This window comes from Mus pahari, chromosome 22, assembly GCF_900095145.1.
Source record: "Mus pahari chromosome 22, PAHARI_EIJ_v1.1, whole genome shotgun sequence".
NCBI classification, from domain to species: domain Eukaryota; kingdom Metazoa; phylum Chordata; class Mammalia; order Rodentia; family Muridae; genus Mus; species Mus pahari.
In genome coordinates this window covers 27,571,376-27,581,558 of record NC_034611.1, presented here as the reverse complement: position 1 = coordinate 27,581,558, position 10,183 = coordinate 27,571,376, and the positions used below count along the sequence as shown (strand labels likewise).

General features: G+C 42.2%; 1 protein-coding gene across 1 annotated transcript in view; it reads left to right on the top strand.

Annotated features, from left to right (window-relative positions):
* Positions 1–3,435: 3,435 nt before the first annotated feature.
* Positions 3,436–10,183, top strand: part of Cpne3 (copine 3) — a 46,977-nt gene continuing 40,229 nt past the window's right edge. Inside the window, exon 1 of the mRNA XM_021221938.2 lies at positions 3,436–3,538. The gene's annotated coding sequence lies outside the window, so the exon portion shown is untranslated. The remainder of the gene's footprint in view (positions 3,539–10,183) is intronic.

The following is a 10,183-nucleotide window of genomic DNA, read 5'->3' as shown; positions in this document are numbered from 1 at the left end:
TATCTGCTACCATTCCCATGTCTTGTGGTTCATTCCCTGACCCCTCTCCCCTCCCCACATACCATATGTGTCTATCTCACTCAGGAAGACCCAGGTCCACCGCCTTTTCTTACCCTACAATGGGCTGAAGGCTTCCTTACATGATATTTTCTCTGCCACTATTCCTTATATTATACTATCAGATGCCACTTTCCTTTCCTCTATGACTTCATATTCCTCTTTCTTTCTTTCTTTCTTTCTTTCTTTCTTTCTTTCTTTCTTTCTTTCTTCCTTCCTTCCTTTCTTTCTTTCTTTCTTTCTTTCTTTTTGTTTTTTGTTTTGTTTGTTTGTTTTTCGAGACAGGGTTTCTCTGTGTAGCCCTGGCTGTCCTGAAACTCACTCTGTAGACCAGGCTGGCCTCGAACTCAGAAATCTGCCCGCCTCTGCCTCCCAAGTGCTGAGATTAAAGGCATGCGCCACCACTGCCTGGCCGACTTCATATTTCTTAACTGGCTAATTTCAGTTTATCTTTCCATTATCTTTGTGTCACGTCCTCAAAAGAAACTTCTCCTTATTCCTCCTAAGTATATTTCTATTTATTAATTCATAATTTGACTTTTGCAATGGTTTGGACTATATTTTGGAGGAACTGGTAACGTATGCCTTCGTTACGCTGTAATCTCAATGACTCATTTTTTTTCAATTATACTAAGGTATAATTTTTTTATACTTTTTCCATTCATTCAATAAACATGTGTTGTGTATATGTAATGTTAGATCTCAAACCCTGGACAAATGGCTAACTAAGATGCCCATTTAACATATCAGAGCACATGCTGGTAGCCAGGTTCTTAGCAACTACCTATTACAGGCCATCTTGGCTGGCATACCCTGCCCCCTACCCTACTATGCATCCTACTATGCTCTCCCTCATAGCTACAGTGGGCCTTCTCCACCCATACCTAGGAGCACCATATCCCCCCTCCCTTTTTTCATGTAATATACCTTCTACCTTCTATTAATGAGAGAAGTACAAACACTTGTAAGATACTTAAGTATATGTACTGATAGATGGTGCAAAATGCCAGCTAGGAAGGTGAAGGAGAAAGGGCTATAGATGTATTTCTGTGAGCCTTTGCAATTCTATTTTAATTTTCCCCCCCTTTCAATGTTCAGTACTGAACACAGAGCCTTGTTTGTGCTAGGCAGTGAGTACTTTATAACCGAACTATGACCTCAGCCAAACATTGCAATCCTAAACTGGATAATGGCCAACGTAGACTTCACTCCGAACTTTTGAATTAATACCCAAAGAAGCGAGCCATGAGGATTGTTAGGGACGGAGCGTTTTGTGTAGAGTAAAAGAAACATGCAAAATTTTGCTCTGGAAAAGTAGATGGAAATCTATGACCAGTAGGGAAGAGGAAGTAAGAGGTAAAGAACAATGATAAGGTAGGTGGCTAGCAGTGTAGTTTCTCTTCCCACTGTAAGGATTTTGAATGTTGGCTTCGTATAACTAGTTCATATCTAATTTACATTTTATTTTGCATCCTTCTATGTCAAGAGTAGGCTAAAGGTGAGCATGGTTGACCTATGAGGGGGCGATCCTCTTAAAGGAAACCAACTCACTTTCTCCCCGCAGTTATCAGTTGCTACTACATTACTAATATATGGCTAAGAGTGAGACTTTATACCCATTGCCCCTCTCCATGCTGAGAATTTGTCCAACCTGAGCTTTTGCACGTCTTTCCATGCTGTCAAAGTTGCTGTGAGCTCACATTTAAAACTACCCAGAAAACTCTAGCTCTTACATTCTTTGCTTTCTATCTTCTTCTTCTTTTTTTTTTTTTTTTAAGATTTATTTATTTATTTATTATATGTAAGTACACTGTAGCTGTCTTCAGACACTCCAGAAGAGGAGGTCAGGTCCTGTTACAGGTGGTTGTGAGCCACCATGTGGTTGCTGGGATTTGAACTCTGGACCTTCGGAAGAGCAGTCGGGTGCTCTTACCCACTGAGCCATCTCACCAGCCCCGCTTTCTATCTTCTTTAATAATCACTGCTGGGTCTAGGAAGGAGGGGGACGTGATTCAAATATCCCATTTAGGGGTCTGCTTTCCTTAGTCTCATCCTCTGTGCTTTGGACCTTTGTGGGACTCTGTTCACCACGGCTGCAAACAGAAGCAAACTGATGAGAGTTGAGAGGTGCATTCATCTATAGGTTTAACAATAAGTCATCGGGAGCTGGCTTGATACTCTGTCCATTTAGAAGACTATTTGTAGTAGATTCTCCCCTGGGTCTGTGACCTTCCTAGCTGTTGTTTTTGCCCTGATAATGGTGCCAGGCATGGATTTCATTTTGTGGAGTGGAATTTAAATCCAATCAGAAAGTGGTGAGTTATTTCCATGATATTCCTGCCACTGTTGCACAAAGGGCATGTCTTCCCAGGCTGTTCATCACTGTAGGGTTCACGGCTGGGTAAGACTGAGATGATGTTTCTACTCTGGTAGCATACATATCACATTCCATTCTTTAGTCGTTTCTATTGAGTGCTTTCTACCCCTTCACCCCCTTTTTTTTCCTCACCAATGTAAGTGAAGTAACTTTTGCCAGGTTTGTGGTAATACTGTTCTTTTGTCTTTGTCAATTTTTATCCCATTTTTTTCCAGCAGATATTTTAAATTTTCATGCAATAGGAGGATGTGACCTTGAGTCCCCATCACTATAGGCATTTTGAGATTAGCAAAGTCTGATGACTTTAGGCAAATTGAACATCTGTTTACCTACCACATTTCACGGTATTTACTTGCACCATTCTTATGAAAAGGTATGTGGCACTAAACACATAACAAAGCTTTTCTGATGACTAAATAAAATAAAAATGTATAATAAATAAAATAAGCATGTAAGATGTCTCTGGGAAGGTGTACACTCTACAGAAGGATGCTTAAGAGCTAGCATTTCACACTATTTTCTTGTCCAGATCTGTGTTGTTTTTCTTTTCTTTTCTTTTCTTTTTTTTTTAAGGTTTATTTGTTTTGCTTTGCATGTATGAATGGATGTTTTGTTGCATGTTTGTACACACACACACACACATACACAAGCCTGCTGCCTTGGAGAGATCAGAAGAGAATGTCAGTTCCTCTGGAATGTGCTAGATGTTTGTGAGCTACAAACCAGGAACTCTGCAAGAGCAACAAGTGCCCTTCACTTCCGAGCCCCCCCCACCCCCAACCCCAGACCAGATCAGATATTTTACTGCCTAAAGTCAACTATGGGTTTTGTAAGAATTCTTTAAAAGGTCAGCGGGTGGAGGCGCAGCAAAGAAAACTGGGAGCGAAAATGGATTGGGCAGCAAGCTCCCCACCAAAAGCAAAACTTCACCTCGGTCCCGCCCACAAGCTCCGCCCTCGCCCCGCCCCGCCGGGACTCCGCCCACGAGCCCCGCCCCTCCGCGGTCCAGCCCTCAGGTTCCAGTAAAGCCCCTGCGGTCCCGCCGCCTTGCGGTGCTCCTCGCTGGCTCTCCACCCTCACGCGACTTCAGCGGCGATACAGCACGTGAGTGCGGGACTTTTCCCCAGCTCGCGAGCCCTGTGGCCCAGCCCAAGCCTGCAGCCTCCTGGGAAGCGGGCGGGTCCCGGGCGGGAAGACTTAGGGCCCTCAGGCTTCGCACGGCCCGTCCCTCCGGGCCCCGGGCGCTGGAAGTGCTCCGTGGGCTTCCGGTGCCCACTCTGGGGACTCCCGAGTGTCGCGTGCTGGGTCGGCGGCCCGTCGAGGCCCGGGGCTGGGGGGTCAGCCTTGGGGGGCCCGCGAGCGCCTCCTGGGCCTGCGGCTCGCGCACCTGAACAACCCTGCCTGGGATCCGCGGGCCTCGAGTGGAAGGGCAGGGTGGGGCGAAGGGTTACAGCCCCGAAATCTCGGTCCCGCTCAGCGGGGAAAGATTAGTGAACCAGACGAACCGGTCGTGTGGGGTGAACGGTGGCGGAAAGGCTGCGTGCTGTGGGTAAAGGTGGTACTTAATTCGGTGCAAAGCCGGGCCTGCGGGAAGTCCTAGCAAGCTCCTGCACCTGTGTCCCGGGCTTAGGGCTCACTGCACACGCGACGCGACGCGACGCGGAGGAAGGAGGGCAGTGGCACTTACCTTGTTTTGCAGTCAGAAACTTAACCGAGCATAGTGACCGTTAGTGCTGGCGCTAATGCACTCGACGGTGATCAGTGTTTGTTTTTCTGTTGCTTGTTTGTGTCCGCCTCCGAATAATCAGAGGGTAAAGTAGGGTTAAATAACCAGTGGATTGCAGTGACCCACAGCGCCCGTGTTAAGACCCATTTTATACATGGATAGCTCACGACAAGCTTAAATGCGACTATTATTTTTTTCACTCCTCAGGAAACTGGAATTCACTTAACTTATGAAACTAGGCCCCTGTGAAAGTGGTAGCATTAGGTTTCGATTGTCTGTACGGTTTTTTGTTTGTTTGTTTGTTTTTATAGTTTACGATTTACAAAAGTAAGTGAACTTTATTCCACGAGTGAGGCAGTGATTATCTGTCTAGTTTGAAGTATGTTCTGAGGTTTTGTTATCTGTCTAACCTTTGGGCGGGATACCTAGCCCTTTAAGGTGTTTCTACATTTGTAAAATAGATATTGCACTGATATGTCAGAGTTGTGAGGGCTAAATAAAATGTAGATCACTCATCGAAGTGTCTGGTACATAAATAACGATAGGATAAATATTCATTCACGTAAGTCTTGTTCTTAACATCAGCTCTGAATTCTGCCAATCATAGCCAAATAAAACCTGTTCAGGCCTAGCACATAGGTACAGGGAAATAGCAAAGCTTAGGAAAAGGTAACAGAACAGATGGTAGAAGTTGTAGTGACAACAGTGGATTCTCAGGATCAATCTGCTTTTCAACAACCCCCCCCCCTTTTAAAAGATTTTGAGAATCTTTTAAAAAGGCAGTTCCTTTTGGCTGATGAGTTGAAAAATGCACCCCACTCTAGCCTGAAAATTTAGTGCCCCATCTCCAAGATTGGACCATGCAGAAGCTCTCTTAGTGAGACAAAACTGAATTTCTGGTTTTTAGATTAAAACGTGCCTGGCACAGGAAGTGAAGGAAGTATTGTCTTTCAGAATCTCTTCTCTGATCTATCCCCTAAAGCTGAGGTCTAGAATCGGGGGGAGCAAAATTACTCATTGCCTCCAAAGACATGTTGATAATTGGACATCTCTTTTAATTTTACTTGAACATTTATTAACAGCGATCTATAAAATAAAGTCTTAATCCCAGCCAGGAGGCAGAGTCAGGTAGGTCTCTAATTTCGAGGCCAATCTGATATGTAAAGGGAGTTCTAGGACAGCCAGTGCTACACACAGAAACTCTGTTGAAAACCAAAACCAAACAAACAAAAAAGAAAGAAAAGAAAACTAACAAATATTTTAAGATATCTTAATGGGGCTGGTGACCAAGCTTAAGGGAACTTGTCTGTCAAGCTGATGACCTTGGGCTTAGACCCGCAACACTGAAATAAACACAAATAATTAAAATATTTATTAGCATTCTTTACAGTGAAATTTCTTCTGCACCTGCATCTGCTCAAGCACTCAGCTCATATCGTCTCTGTGCTCTCTCATCTCTTCTTACACGTATGGTGTTTTCTTTCTTGCTATCTTTTGGTGCTGTCCTCAGATTCCATTTATAGTTGTTAAACTGTCTCTTTTCCAAACATTTCTTTCACTGATGATGAAAGTTAAGTCGAGAAAGATAATGTTGTATGTGAAAAACGAATTCACGACATTTTGACCTTTAAATATTCAAAATGAGGCACAATTCTTTGTATGATCTTGCTGGTGGATCTTTTAGAAAGAATCAATACCACTTCCATTAGTTCTCAGCCTCTTAAGGAATCCAGTAATCTGTTAAGTCCTTTCTGAGGCCTTTATCTTAGTCTAACTTCCTTCTAAAAGGGTTTTGTTTTGTTTTAATGTTCTTGATTTGTTTTGTAGATACTGCTGCCTAGGTTAAAACCTAAATGAACAAGGTAGAAGACCTCTAGAAGGTTTGTTAAAAGAGTTGCCAAGAAAGAACTTAAATGACCACTTATCATAGACTTTATTTAACCTTTTTTCATACTGATAACGAAGGGAACTTATATACACATTTTGATAACATTCTGATAAGATTTAAACCACAGTATAGCTATGTTATACGCTGGCTTAAATGTATCTGAAGAAGGCTGGGAGTAGGGTACAGAGATTTCTTTTGGAGAGGCTTTTCATTCTCTTAATATATAAGAGCTCAGCTAAAAGGTATCATAACGCTTAAAAAGACATGAAAATGAACAGTACTATGATCACACCGATTTCTATTAGATAGGTAGCACATCAGTACAATGTCTCTATGAGAAAGGAATATTACACAGTTTAGTAAAACCACTAACTTATGAAATGGATATATTATGTCTATTTCCTGTAAAAAAAGGAATATTACACAGTTTAGTAAAACCACTAACTTATGAAATGGATATATTATGTCTATTTCCTGTAAAAATTGCCAAAGCAACAATGTGGATAGTGTCGTTTATAGTGTCATCATATTAACTGCACTTTTCTGTTTTGCTCTGTGTTTTCTTTTCTTTTTTTCTTATTTATTTGAGACAAGATTTTTCTGTGTAGCCCTAGCTACCCCTGCCTCCCCTAAGTGTTGGAATTAAAGCTGTGTGCCACAACTACCCAGCCTCCCCCACTTCTCCCCTCTCCTCTCTCCTTTTTCTCCTCTCTCCTCTCCCCTCTCCCTTCTCCTCTCGCCTCTCTCCTCCCCCCCCCCTTTCCTTTTTCATATAGACTCTGTAGTCTGGTGGAAACATCTAGACTTGCTGTAAAGGCAAGGATGACATTCACCTCCTGCCTCCACCTCTCAAGTGCTGGCATTATCAGTATGTGTAACCACACCCAGGTACTTAAAGACTGAAGTTTTTGTTTTACAGTTCCTCTAAACATTAAGATGATATTACAGTAAAATTCCCATTTGCAAATGTGAAAAGGAGTGGCAATTTATTTCCATCTAGATAGGGTTTTTTTTTTTTTTTTCCCCCCAAACAAGGGTTTCTCTGTGTAGTCCTGGTTGTCCTGGGAACTTTGTAGACCAGGCTACCCTCAAACTCACAGAGATCCTCTTGCCTGTGCCTCCTGAGTGCTGGGATTGAAGGCTTGTGCCACCACCACCTGGCTTGGGATCATATGTTTTAAAAAGAAGTGAAAATCTAAACAAATGTTTCCTGGTGGTATTGTCAAAAGAAATAGTTGCAATTCCTAAAAGTGCAACACACCTGCAGTGTTTCTCTCCCTGCTCTGCATTTCTCCTCAGCGTTGATTACCACATAATGTGCTGTTAAGTCTACTCAGCTCATTTACCTTCCTATCCTGTAATCACATTCACGTGAGCGTCTCCTTATGTCAGTGTTGTTCCCCAGCAACTCAGAAGAGTGCAGGACACAGGGCAGGTGATCCCAGGGGTCGGTTGAACTGGTATTAAACGAGTAATAGTGTTATTAAATATTAATGATTAGGAAATGTAAAAGGATTTGCCAGAAAGTTACAAATAGCTGTGATGTATATGGTAATCAATGCTGCAGTGAATATTCTAGAAATTGGACAAAGTGTAGACATTTCTTAGTTTTTGTTCATTATATAATCATTTATTTATGTTGGGAATGCCAGCACATGCTCTCTTACCGAGTGACACTGTGAACGCTAGAAACTTTCAAACTTAGAGAATGACAGTAGTAGTTGTTTTAGCTTTAAACAGAAGGAATTTGTTTATTTGGGGGTAAGGTCCCATGCTGGCCTTGAACTCACTTCCTCCTGCTTCAGCCCCCTGAGTGCTGGGATCCTGGCACATAACACTATCATGCCAAAAAGAACTTTTTTTAGCCTTGTTCACTGTGAATTAGAGAGGCACTATGTGACCAGTGAAATGCTGATCTGAGCCAGCTGAACGCTCTGCATACCCAGCTAAGAAGGAAGACAGGGAGGCATATTTAAAAAGCAGGTGTGTAGAGTCCAAACATAGTTCACTGGGCAGGCGGAAAGCTCTGATGGTTCCATACACGGAAGTAACTTGAGGCAGAAAGATGACAGAAAGGAGAGCTCTGGGCAAGGAGGATCATAAAGGACTTGAGTTTCAGTAGATACCAAGCCTGAGTACATTATTCACACAATTTTGCTGCACAGCTGCCCACAGCTTTACTGCATCTCTACCTTACATTGTTGACAGCTAATTACCCTGATTGGTATTGGCATAGGTGACTTGCAGTGTTGCCCCATATTTTATAGTCAAGCGTGTTAAGATGCTTATTTCCTAAAGTGAGATGATATTGAGGTCCTGTTAATTGCTTTTTTAAACACCTGCATTAATTACTGTTCTTACTGCAGTGAAAAATTACTGCACAAAAGCAAATCAAGGAAGCGTGCAGTCCATGGCAGGCACGGGAGGGGCTGGTCACATTATACCTGGCCATATTCAGAGAGCAGTGGATACTGGTACTCTGCTTTCTTTCCTCTTTATTCAGTGTGGGACCCCAGCCCATCGAATGGTCTCATTCCCATTCAGCATGGATTATAGACACTCCTTCATAGTCACCCTAAGAAGCTTGTCTCTTATATCTTGTCAACATGACAGACAGTACTATCATCAAACTCCTAAGATCATCAAACATCTGATGATCCTCTCCTTCAGTGGACTTCAGTGTATGGTTAGTGGTGTTTCTAGAATGTATGCACATTGACCAAGGGGTTAGAAAGTTTGGAATGTGTACTAAGTTAAAACCTTGACAAATAAGTTTCCTTCTTGCCCTGAATCAATCAGAGTTTTATGTTTCCAGGATTTTTTTATTTTAGAGAATTTGAGGAAGGGCTTGAGTTGGTGGTTCACTTTGTGCTAATAAAAGCAAGGTAAAAATCATGTGTACTTCTTAAGCTACTGATACATTGTTCACATTTATTATTATTATTATCATTAATTGGCTTTCCTGAGTTCTTTGTGTCCAGATGCCATCAGTAAATCTAAAAATTACTGTTTAGATTTTATGTCAATAATTTGAAAACCTTTTGGGGCTTTGAACATGCTAAGGCCATGTTCTACTATCTCGCAGAAAAAAGTACAGATTTATTTACATTGTGTCTGTGTGTGTGTGTGTGTGTGTGTGTGTGTGTGTGTGTGTGTAGATGTCCACAGAGCCCTGAAAAGGGTGTTAGATTCCTTGGAACTGGAGTTACAGGCGGAGATGAGCCTCCTGTTCCTTTTTCTGCAGAGATGTGTGCTGAGAGTTTCAGACTGAGACGCCATGGATGTAGTGAAACTCATTTCCTGATGCAGCATTAGCCCAGGAGGCAGGGCCTGGACTTGGTGGGGTGTACTGCATTTTCATTTTGTTTGTGAGTTTAGTCACTTTCAGACAAGGCTCCCAGACTGGTGAGAAAGTATTCATGAGTATGTTTTTACAGCGTTTTAGATAGTGGCAGACGGAGACTTAGCTTGAACAACCATATTTTTTTTTCAACCATTTCTCTATTTTGTTCTGTATTTCTGGTGTTTTCTGTTTTTCATAAGCCCTTGAGTAGCAATTCCTATACAAGTTATATATTCATTGTAATTACATTAAAATAAAAACACAATCTGGAAGAGTTACCTGAAGACACTGAGTGAGTTAGCACTCACACTGGGAAAAGCAAGGCCGGGAGAAGTTCAGCCCTGCCCACATGGCCACCATCACTTGTCTGATCCAGAACCAATGTCTGGTATCCTTGTTGCTCCAGTGACCCTTCTTGCTTGCTTCACGTTAAGGTGGAACAGTATCCTCTTCTCTGTCTTGGGTGATTTTATATTTGACATTCCTCATTTTCATTTCTCATATCTTGTGGCAAGGATAGAAACTACAACCAAACAAATAACATTTGGTATCACTTTCTTTTTATGAAATCAAATTACTTTTTTTATTTTTCTTCCTTTTGTGTTTTTCTTCTCTCTCTCTCTCCCTCTCCCTCTCCCTCCCTCCCTCCCTCCCCCACTACCCCTCAGACAAGGCCTTATGTTTTTCAGGCGTGACTTAAACTTCTTACTACTTAGTGGAGGCTGGATTTGCACTCCTTATCCTTTCACCACTACATCCAAGAACTGATGCAGGCTGTGTCACCACACCTAG